The sequence below is a fragment of the Durio zibethinus genome, chromosome 3 (assembly GCF_047325235.1).
Source record: "Durio zibethinus cultivar Kanyao isolate XHJ-2024 chromosome 3, ASM4732523v1, whole genome shotgun sequence".
NCBI classification, from domain to species: Eukaryota; Viridiplantae; Streptophyta; class Magnoliopsida; order Malvales; family Malvaceae; genus Durio; species Durio zibethinus.
This window is the reverse complement of record NC_143164.1, coordinates 30,768,706-30,780,828: the sequence shown is the minus strand read 5'-3', so window position 1 is coordinate 30,780,828 and position 12,123 is coordinate 30,768,706. Positions and strand designations below refer to the sequence as shown.

Here is a 12,123-nt window from a genome sequence, read left to right as displayed (position 1 = left end):
TCATCCAAGCCTCTCGAGATGTAGTTGTCACTTTATTCGTTGTTTACAAAAAGCCAAGAAAAAGAGAATTATATTCATTCAGTTTTAGTAAAATGAAATAAATCTTCTCTCTCATTTTTTTCATTTTTTTTTGTTTTATTCTTTACCTATTCTTCTTTTCTAATATCCCTAGCTAATTCCTTAAAAGGTTGTATTAGTGATATCAGAGTCTAAGACCTTACAATAATGGTATATATGGAGTTACGATCAGATTACAAAAAGATGTTTAGCAAACCCAGCAAAATATATCCAAGCTGCAAATCAAGGTTCATAACTGGATTTTAAAATAGAGCAACGATTTGAAGCACTTAAGAAGGAATTTAAAAATTTCATAGATTTGGTGTCTGTCAAGGAAGGAATCTCAAGGATGAAGGGTCAAGAAAACAATAGGGTTCTACCAGTAAATTAGGAAAAATAGTAGGATGATGAACAATAACATACTCAAGTTGCCTTCTAATGAGGTAATGATAAACAACTCTTAACAATATTTTCAAAACAAGCATTTCTTTTCAGACTCTCCCAAGTCATTTAAGCTAGACTATTCGAAGTTCTATGGGGAAGATTTCAAATCATGGTTAATGAAGTTAAAATAGTATTTTAAGGTTGAAAAAATACCTAAAATACTAAAGTGATAATGGTGCTATTGAATTTGGAAAGGAAAGCCTTGCAATGGCATCAACATTATACTGAGTACTAAGGTGAATTTGAATAACTAAACTGGATAAATTAAAGAAAGATTTGCTTTAGATGAATATAAGGATCTTATAGCTGAATTAGTAAAGCTTAATCAAACATCTTCTATTGAATAGTTTCATGAAGATTTTTTAGGCATACTTAACCTTTTACAATTGTCTGATTTTTATGCCTTAAGCATTTTGATTTGCAATTTGAAGCTTGACATATCATAGTCACTTAAGCTTTTCAGGCCTTTAACCTTAAACCAGGTCTTACACCTAGCCAAATAAATTGAATCCATTATTCATCCCAACCATAAGAAAAACTCTATGTCTTCAAAGCCAATTCTGTCATCACATTATATTGTTATCAATCATACCTGTACCAAAACCAACAACCTACTTTCTTAGTTGCCAATACCAAAAGCTCTATTAAATCCTAACCTTTTATAATAGCCAATAAAACAACCTTTAACCAACCACCAAACAAAACCCATACCCTTCATAGTAACACATATAGCTCAAATTCATTATCAAAAGACCTATACCAATTGAAATGGAGGAAACGATGAAGAAGGGATTATGTTACTAGTGTAGAGCTAAATATACAATAGGCTATAAATGCATGAGGTCACAACTATATCAATTCCTTGTTGATGATTGCAAATGAAAGGGTGAGATAGAAGAATTCTCTGATTGTATAAACAACCTTAAAATGTTGATGATTGACAAAGAAAGGGGTGATCAACTAGTGCTTTATTTACATGTCATGCAAGGTATTTAAGGGCTCCAAACTATTAAGGTAAAAAAAGTGGTCAAAAATCATAAGTTGATCATGTTGATAAATTCGGGAAGCATATATAGATTTTATAAATATAACAGTAGCAAAAGAGCTTAGGTTGCATGTTAGACAAAATTACTAAATGCTAGTGTCAGTGGCTAATGGTGAAAATGTGAAAAGTGTAGAGTTTTGTAAATATTTACAATAATCAGTTTGTAATTCTATTTTTATAGTTAACTTCATGGCTTTGACCTTATAAAAATGTGTTGTCATTTTGCAAGTACAGTGGCTAATTACCTTGGGTACTATGCTTTGGGATTTTTTTACTTTAACATTGTAGTTCTAGTATTAATGCCAATGGAAGACATTTAAAGGGTTACAACCTAGTATGCTAAAGTGTGACATGGCAACAACATCAACAACTATTTCTTGATTGGTTCTACTATCTTTTTTGGAACTAGGGGGAGGCTACTTTCATACATAAAATCTTTTACTGTAAGGTTCACCTCTTAGAATTCACTTGCAAGTTTCAATGGTTTCAAGGCAATAACATTTATGAATTGTAAATAAGAATTTCAATTCCTAGACAAGGAAAATAGCATAGCTCTTAAAGGCTTCTTTGCATCCTAAGCATAGAATGCAAACCAAAGGTCTTAATATAGCCTACAACCAATGGCATCTTATAAAGTGGTATTACTTGGAGTTATTAGAGAAATTGGTCCACCATTTGCACTTCTAATCAAGATGTCTCCACTAGTTTCAACCTTGAACCTTTATGATATAGCAAATATGAAGGAAGTTATTACTGGCCTCAGTTATGGTTGGCAATATTTTTTCTCGAGTTCTAGATTTCATTGGTGCTTTTAAAATAGGAAATTGTTTGAAAAGAATGAATGTTGTTAGCTTTTTAGGTAAAATGGTGATCCAAGAGATGGGTGAATTGAATCTCTCCAAATTCTTTTCAAACAATAATTTTAATATAATTGAATAAATAATTAAAATTAGTATCAAAATATGATGCAAATAATAATAAATTGATAACCTTAAAGCAAATGCAAAGTAAAGAGATAAAGATAGAGAAATCAAACATAAGGATTTATAGAGGTTCGATCCTTCTCCACAAGACACCTACATCTTCTCTTTTTGGTTATTCACACTAAGGCTTCAATCCACTAATCTTGAATTGAAAATAAAATCCTATCTTTTTTTTTTCTAAGGCTTAAGATAGAAACCTCTACCTTTTATAGTATTTTACCCAATCTCACTACAAAACTCTCAAGAAGATTCTTTACCTCTTGTTCTCTTCCATCATTATAGATAAAAAATAATTTTGTAAACAATAGAACAACCTCTCTAAGGCTAGATGTTTGCTAAGTTTAAGTACAAAAAAATGATGAATGAACAACAAATATGATTTGGAAACAACAAATATGATTTGGATACAATAAATTCAAATATATAGACTTTAAAGCTCTAAACCTCTTAACTTCTTGGAGAGAAAGAATATATGGCTTGTTTGATCTTGCTTTCTTGATTCATCAACATTTTTGGTGTGTTGGAGTGTCTTATATATAGAAAAACTGAACAACTAGCTATTAGGGATGATTTGGAAAGAGAAAATATCCGTTGAAGCTTAATAAACTAGCCATTTGAGTGTTTCTAGGCAAAAAGGATCAATCCCTTCTTGGAAGGGATCAATTAGTTCATGTATTTCACTTCATTTTTTACCATTACAGCTGATGGATCAATTGGTTTTGGTAGGGGATCAATCATGTGCCTTATCCAATCGATCCCTTCTTATAGAAGATCGATCCCTTTTGGTGTTTTTCAAATCCATTTTGTTTCTATAAGAAAAATAAATCGATCCATTACAACAGGGGATCAATTAGTTTAGCCAAGGGATCGATCATATAACCTAGGGGATCGATCTGGTCAAGCTGAGCGATTGTCTCTTATTTTACTTTTTACTCACTAATTTAATCATATCTTGAGTTATATAATTTCAAATCAAAACCTGTTTGAAGATTTAGAAACTAAACTTAAAGGGCTTTCTATCCATATAAAATTCATCATCTAATTCATTGTATATGAATTATAGTGAATTTTCAAAATTATCATTTGTGCAGTTTTTAGATAACTACAAAATGTCTAGTTAAAATTCATAATCTTTTTTTAGAAAATTTGAATTTTGATTTCATTTAATCCATTAGAAAGTAGGCTCAAAGAGCTTTCCAACTATATAAAATTTAAATATTAAAACTAGGTGAATTAATACAAAAAAATAAAACATATTAAATGTTGAAAACTTTATTCTTGTAAAACAACTTTTTTAAGTTAATATATTTCTCAAAACCAATATTATAAAAATTGTATTGAGTCCAAAATGATTAAGTTCACTTTAAAATCAACAACTGGACTTCCCTTTAAACTCAAATAAATAATGTTTTAAGATAGTTTGATTTGAGAAATAAGAAAACATAAAGAAAGTTTTGTTTAAACTTTGAAAATCATATTATTTATTTAGTACCAAAATATAAAACTTAAGAACATGTACTAAATAAATCTTTTTCAAAATCTTGATCAAGCTTATTTAGCTTAATGATTTGTCATTTCAAACTAAAGATCAATTCAAGGCTAACAATTTCAAGACCTTAAGCGTTACCAATTCTCCCAAAAATAATTTGCTATTAGGTAAGCGCATACCCTAGCCTTATAATGCATCTAGCATACATAAGCACCCATAGCGTTAAGCATATGGAGTTAATGGATGCGATCAACTTTCGATCCGCTAACAATCTCTCCCCCAGTAACACCACTAGGACTTGAACCTGTGACATTGGCTCTAATATCACTTTTAGGACCTTAGGTGCTATCAACTCTCTTAAAAGCAATTGCTGTTAGGAAGGTGCATATCCTAGCCTTATAATGCATTTAGCACATACAAATGCCCATGGCATTCAAGCATATAAAGTTGATGGACATGACCAACCTCGAATCTGCCAACAAACATAATGGTTATTTTTATGGGAGTTCTAAGAAAGCCTGCTATCACTCATAATGACCTTTTCCATATCATTTCAAACATTGTGAAGACCTTTGTTGAAGTTTTTACTAACAACCGTCATGATGTCTTTGTTCATATTATTAACAATCTAGTTAACTTTACAGTACCAATTACAACTAAAGTTCTGAATAAGAAAAGTGTTTATGATCTAAAAAAGCTTTTTGAAGTTACCACATTGGAGGTTGTTAAAGCTAACACATTCATTGCTCAAAAGAAAAACCTTAAGCAAATGGATATAGATAAAGGTCCTCAAGCTCAGTGCATAAAAAAATAGAATATATAGGGAAAGAGTCTATGAGAAAAAGGAATTGGGCATTGTCTTCTATACAAGCATGATGGTAACAACTCTGATATATTTGCTTCTAGGAAATTTGAAACTTTTGCAGCATTAGTTTCCCACCATTGATCCTTAAGTCATTTCTATAGGGAGATATATATTGTTATGAACCATATTTAGGTATTAGGCTATTTTTTCATATTTCTTTTAGACTTGTAAGGCTAGTTAGCTTTTAAATCCTTATTTCTATTATGTTATCTTTGAGAAAAATGGGAGTAAGTTGTCATTAGAGCATCTCAAGATGCAGTTATCACTTTGCTGGTTGATAACTCTATAAAATAGAGTTATTTAGGCATTTTTTAGTGCTTAAATAATTGATTTATGCATAGTTCTTAGTAAAATAATGTTCTTTTTACTCCTAAATGGCATAATTTTCTATTTTGTAGGTTTTCTTAAAGACAAGAGTAAATCTTAAATATTCTTGATTATTCTTTATCAATCTTGATGATTTTTAATGTATAATATGGAATCTTGTGATGTTCTTACAAGTTTTTTATTTTCTTAAGAATATTGAAGTTAAAGAATGGAAAAAAAGTTCAAGATTGGGTTAATGGACTAGGAATGATGCAATCTTGAAGAAAAATGGTGAAAATTCATGCAAGAATTGAGGTAGGAATTTTGGTAAAATTGAAGGTCATAATTGTAATTTCAAGTGATTGCAAGTCCATGGTAGCTTATGTAGGTGCACATGCATAGGATTACTAATGGATGATGTGGCATAAAAAGTTTTCTTATTGGTTAAGGAAGATGATGTGACATGATGAAGAGGCAATTCTAATTACTTTTCCTACTTAGATTTGGATTTCCTATATGGTTTAGGATTTGGTATTCTTATTCCTACTTGGAGTAGGATTGCATGAAGTATTTAAATTCCTTTCCTTGTGGGCAACATTAATGAAGTGTTCTACATGGTTTTAAACTTTGATTTTTCAAGCAAGAATTCAAGTCAAGCCATGTCTACATGAAGGATACAAGATTGAAAATTTTGAAGCAACATTCAAGAACATTGATTCATGTTGGCTGAATAAATATCATTGGTAAGCAAGATTTAGCTATGGTATTCTTTTATGCATGATTTCAGTTGCTAGATGTTGGATATGATCTAGAAGTCAAGAATGGTGTATAAGCTTTCTTTTTGAAGAGTTCTATTTGGATTCAACTACAAAAGGCATTACTGGATTGATGAGTTCAAGTCTAACCAATATTATGCAAAGCTCTCTTCAAGACCTATTGGCCAAACCTACCTAGGGTATCTTATGGTTATAAATACATGATTAAGTCTTAAGAAAAAGGTGTAAGGGGTTGAGGTGACAAACCAACCTTATTAATTATCATGTTAGGTTTTTTTTTTTTTTTTTTTTTTGAAGTTTTCTTGCTTTCACAACAATTTTGGTTTTAAGTTTCTTGGTTCTTTAAGTTTTTGTTTTGTTTAAGTTCAGTTTATGCACATTCTTTTCAAGTTTTAATTCATTTAAATTCTGTGTTAAAAACTTCTTTCAATTTAGTTTTGCTTAGATTTGATTGGTATTGGGTTAGAGATTGATTTTGCAATTGGTTTTAGATCTTAATCTATAATTTGTGTTTTTTTTTTAATTCTTGTTTAATTGGTGCGATTTGGCTACTGTTTTGATTTTAATCATTTAATTGCAAGTTTCAATTATATACAAGCTGTTGGTTATTAAATCTTGTAGGATGAATTCTGGATTAGTCTCATGTGTTTCTTTTGAAGTGATGCATCATTCAATTTTGATACAAAGACCTAATGGAGATGGATATTGATCCCGTTCTCATATTATTTTCATTTCACACTATCTTTCTATGGTTTCTAAAGTGTTTGTGATTCTATGTACACATACCCTATTGGTACCATGCATTTGTAAGTTCATAAATGCTTGTTGTTGCTGCTGTTGTTGAAGCATTCATAAGTTCATGTACATGTATCATATCAATACAATACATACTAAGGCTTATAAATACTTTCAGATTGTAGAGAGCATATAAGTCCACACATTTATACCCTACTAGTATAGTGTATTTTAGGCTTATAAATGTTTAATTTGTCCTATGATAATTCAGCTATATACTCACATTGATTTTTTTTTTTGTCATTCTATTAATCCGGATTCAGGTTTAATGATTTATGTTGTCCAAGTGAGAGATTGTTGTATTTATCTCATATGTATCGGATTATATTATTGAATGTCAATTAATGAGTAATGGTTGTGATATCATATTGTAATTATCCAAATTAATAGTATGCATTTAGTTAAGAATGATTCCGTGTTAATTTCATATTTACACTCATAAAGGGATGGGTTATTATTTACTGGTGAAGGGCCCCTGCTCCTAGTCCGTATATAAGCAAAGATATTTGGCCCATTAAAATGATCTTGCATTAGGTTCAGCTAAGTGGCAAAAGGAGCAGCTCTTTCTTCACTCCCTTTCCCAATCGAAACCGAAAACACTGTTTCAGCTTCCTTTTTTGCATGAATGGATGACCACCATGAAACCAGCAGCCCAACCAGCAGCGGCCACACCACCAGAGGTGCCTCCTCCCTCCGGAAACCGACTCTGGTGTTTTGTTTCGAGGGATTTGGCTTCTACCACATAAAGGTCAGTTTCGGTTATTTTATACTTGTGCGTTACTTGGTGTTTGTTTTCGTGCTCCAACACGTTTTTCATAACTATCATTACGCTTATGATGGTAGAATCCTGGTCTTGGTGAGAAATACTATTCAAGTACAATACCTTCTTAGTTCTGATCAGATAATTACTCGTTGATTCTCTACCAGCACTTTTTCCTTAGTTACCTCGTTTATTTATGGCAGGAACACTAGGACCAAAAAGAGAGCTTTATGAAAGCAACTCATTGACCTCAACTCCCTTTTTTTTCCTTGCCCATGTATGCTCGTCGGTGATTTCAATATTATTGACCCTTAGGAAAGCTATGATTTTAACAGTAATCAAGCAGACTGTTGTGACATCCTTGATTTTCGTTCTTTCCTTTCCCAAGCTCAGATTTTTTATCACCCCTACTCCGAGCCAAAGTTCAATTGGACAACAAACAACCTGAGAATCCTTTAGCAACGAAACTTGATAGGGTTATTATTAATGAAGGATGGCTCGACCACTTTCTTCTTTCACTTGTTGAATTTCTTCTACCTGTGTGTCTCCGATCGCTGTCCAGCGTTTATCAAATTGTACAACTCTCATTTTCCACCCCAGGCAAATTCTTCAACTTTGGGACTAAACATCCAGATCATCTTAAACTATTGGAAGGCTCTTGGGCTGCTCCAATTAGAGGTTTACCGATGTCCGTTCTCCATCTGAAATTGGAAAGGCTCAACTGGTCCTTCAACAATTTAACAAGGATCATTTCAGTGAAGTCCCAAAAAAAACAAAAATCCTCAGCAAGAAATAAGAACTAAAGGATGTTCAATCCAGAATGATGTCCACAATCACAACCGTCTCGGTGGTGCTCCAGGAAAAATTGTATACTGAATTGTTTGATCTTCTGGCTGCTGAAGAGAGCTTCTTTAAACAAAAATCCAAGATAAAATAGCTCCAAGCAGGGGACCAAATTATAGTTTATTTTCACAAAGTTGTCCAATCCAAACGAGCTTTCAACTCCATTAATGTTCTCCATGATATTTATGGCAACAAGCTCGACTCCTTGGACACCATTTCCGTTGAAGCTACTTTGGAAAAATCTTTGTCCATTGATTTGCGAAACTCTCTATCAATTGAAAGGAAAGAAGATGACAAGAAAGTTTTATTCTCACTGCCTGATGAGAAAGCCCGTAGTCCAAATGGATACACGACCCATTTTTTCAAGACTACTTCGCATATCGTGGGAGACAATGTTACTAAAGCCATCCTCTCTTTCTTTCACAACGGTCAATGGCGTTTTGCAATTAATCCAACTATAATTACCTTTTTGTTCCCAAGGTTCAAAATCCAAATATCATGTCTGATTTTAGAACTATGTCTTGTTGCAACACTATTTACAAATACATTGCAAATATCATTGCTAATAGACCGAAGAAATGTCTGCCTTCTATTATTAATTAATAATAATCAAAGCGTTTTGCGCCTGGAAGAGATGTAATTCACAATGTTTTGATGGCTGAAGAGTTGGTCATAAGAAAACAGTATCCCCTAAAAATTGAGCTTCGTAACGCTTTTAACTCCTTCAATTGGAATTCTTTGTTCTCTATGCTTAAATTTCAGGATGAATAATGCTATTTACACCCCCACTTTCTCTTTTCAAATGCCACTACTATTTAAATCAAAACACTAATTTACTAAAAAATCCAAACACCCCATACCTCCTCTTTTCTTTTTCACTGAAAACCCTAAACTTTTTAGAGAATAAGCCTCAAATCAAGCCTCAATCACCCATTTGAGGTTAGATAGCTTAGAATTATAGGTAAATTTTTTTGCTTTTCTATTTTTTCATTTAATTTTGTATTTAGTTTCAAAAGATTTAAGATTTTATATTTAGGGGTGCGATTTGGGGTAGCGATTTGAGTATTCTGAAAATGAATTTTAAAAATTTTTGAAAGTTTCCAAAAATGTATATTGGAAAACTTCTTCAACGTACTGAAAATTCATTTTTGAAATCTTTAAAAAGTTTTCAAATATCCACTTTTGAAAACCTTTAAAAGTTTTCGAAAGTGTATTTCTAAAATTTCTCAATAGTTTCCGAACATTCATTCCTAAAACCTTTCAAAAACTTTTGGAAATGGATTTTCAATACACAATAACCTTTAGCCACCAATAGAGACTAAATAACTTTTCAATACACAAGAATTAACCTTATTATATCATTAGCATACTGGCAATCTACCAATAGGGACCTCTAATCTTTCGACTACCAGATACTATCCATTCAATAATATTTGCAACATTTTACAATTCTAACATATATGAATCTGATTGAAATCACTAATTATGAAGAGACACTTGTGCAAATTGACTGCTTCACTATGTGCGATAAAGCGTGATTGCCTCATTGCACATAGTATAATAGCCACATGTATGAGCACTCTTCACAATTAACGATTTCTTTCAAATGCACATTTATTAGAATTAATAAAATGTATCAAACAATATTAAACAAACAGTGTTTGATCGAAAGATTCGAAAGATTAGAGATTTTACCTGTCAAATTTAAACATCCCATACATTGGAGAAATCATTACAAACTTGTTTAGAGATCATAGTAAGGGATATCCGATATTTTCATGGCAGACATTGATCAAAAGATTGCAACAAGGAAATTAAAGTAAAAAATTACTTCTAAAAATGCTTTATCAAATAATTTCAATACTTTCCATAAATGAATTTTTGGTAGAGTTAAAAAGTTTTCTAAAATAAATTTTTAGTATATTGAAGAAGTTTCCAGAAATTAATTTTCAATATCTTACTAAGAAGAGGTGTAAAGAATAAAAAGATAATTAGCTAATAGGTATTTAAGTAATTTTCTTATCAGTTAGTTTTTTGGAGTGTATTAAGAGTTGTTTTTTGTGTAAATAGTCCCTCTCTTTCAGGATTTCCTAACCAGTTTATCAATGTGTGTAACTACAACGAAATTTTTCCTTATTAACGGAGGGTTATTTGGTTATTTCTTTTCGTTAAAGGAGTACGATAAGAAGATCCCTTATCACTGTATCTCTTATTGCTATTGAGGTACTGTCTTCCTTATTAAACAAGGTTTCTTTTAGAGGAGTATTGTCCTACCATCCTTAATGCAAGGGCACCCACCTTAACCATTTATGTTTTGTTAACGATGATCATATGGTATTTACTAAAGGTAATCTTGCTTCTATCATTGCAATTAATAGCATTTTGGGAAAAAATTATAATATATATGGATTGCAACTCAATGGTTCAAAGAATAAAATCTACTGTTATGGAATATCTACCAATGATCTCTGTCTCATTCATTTCTCCAATGGCTTGAAGATTGGTGCTTTACTGGTACTTCGATATTCCACTTCATGTTAGCTATCTTAAAAGAATTGTGCGCCTCTTGTAGGCAAAATCACTAGTCGGATCAGAAGCTGGCATGTCAAGAATTTATTCCATGTAAGCATACTGCACCTGATCAAATCTGTGCTTTATAGCATGCAAAACTTCTGGTGCTTGAATTTTATCCTTCTCCAAAAGGTCATTAAGAAAGTAACTCGACTTTATTTTTGGAAATGTAAGGTGTCTAAAGATCAAGATGCTCGAGTAAACTGGCAATTTATTTGTCATCCTAAGTCTGAAGGTGATCTCGGAATAAAGGATTTAAATTCTTGGAACCACGCTTGCATCTTAAGGAATTTATGGGCTGTTTTCTCCCAATTTTCGACTCTTTATGGAAAGCATGGGTTCAAAAATATCTATTAAAAGGAAACAATATTTGGAAACGTTCTCCTTTACATAGGGGTAGTTTGAGTTAGAAGAAATTACTAAAATTGCGTAGTATTGCTTTAACCTTCATACAAGATGGAAGGCAGGTATGGTTGAATTCAGTTAATACATACTGCATTGCAAGTACATGAAATGAAATTAGACTATTTGGTTTAAATATCATATTCCCAGACACTCTTATTTCATAGATGGCCATTCTTGACGATTTGCCAACTAATAAAATGCAATTGGGGCATCCTTTCTAACCCCAATTGCTTTTTTTGTCACCAGCAAGTAGAGTCTAAAGACCATTTATTCTTCACTTGTACGTTCACTATCCAAATTTAGTTACAAGTGTTACATCTATATGAGATCTGAAGGCAAATGATTAATTGGCATTTCGAATTCTCTTATATCAAAGACTAGCTTAAAAGGTAAATCCCTTTGACTACCATTCTTAAATTTGCTTGGAATACTTTCATTTATGGAGTATGGATGGATAGAAATAAAATTAATAATAATAAATTATGATAATGGTTTTTGTATTTTATAAAAATTTAAAATTTAGTCTCTCTATTATAATTTATAGAAATATAGTCTTCATAATATTTTAATTTGATAATTTTGTTCTAATTACTAACTCCATTAATTTTTTGTCATGAAAAAAAATACTGACGTGGCAATTGACTTGATGATATAAATATTGATCTTACTAATGTAATATTGACTTTGCTAATGTGTCATTGATTTTACTCTTGTAACAATATAAATAAATGAAATTAATTATTAAATTATACAAATAGTCTTTGTATTTATATAAAAATTAAAT

The 12,123-nt window shown here is 31.5% G+C and overlaps 1 pseudogene; it reads left to right on the top strand.

The window, feature by feature from the left end:
- Positions 1 to 1,897: 1,897 nt before the first annotated feature.
- On the top strand, positions 1,898 to 4,841 carry LOC111283344 (malate dehydrogenase, chloroplastic-like; annotated as a pseudogene).
- Positions 4,842 to 12,123: the final 7,282 nt, after the last annotated feature.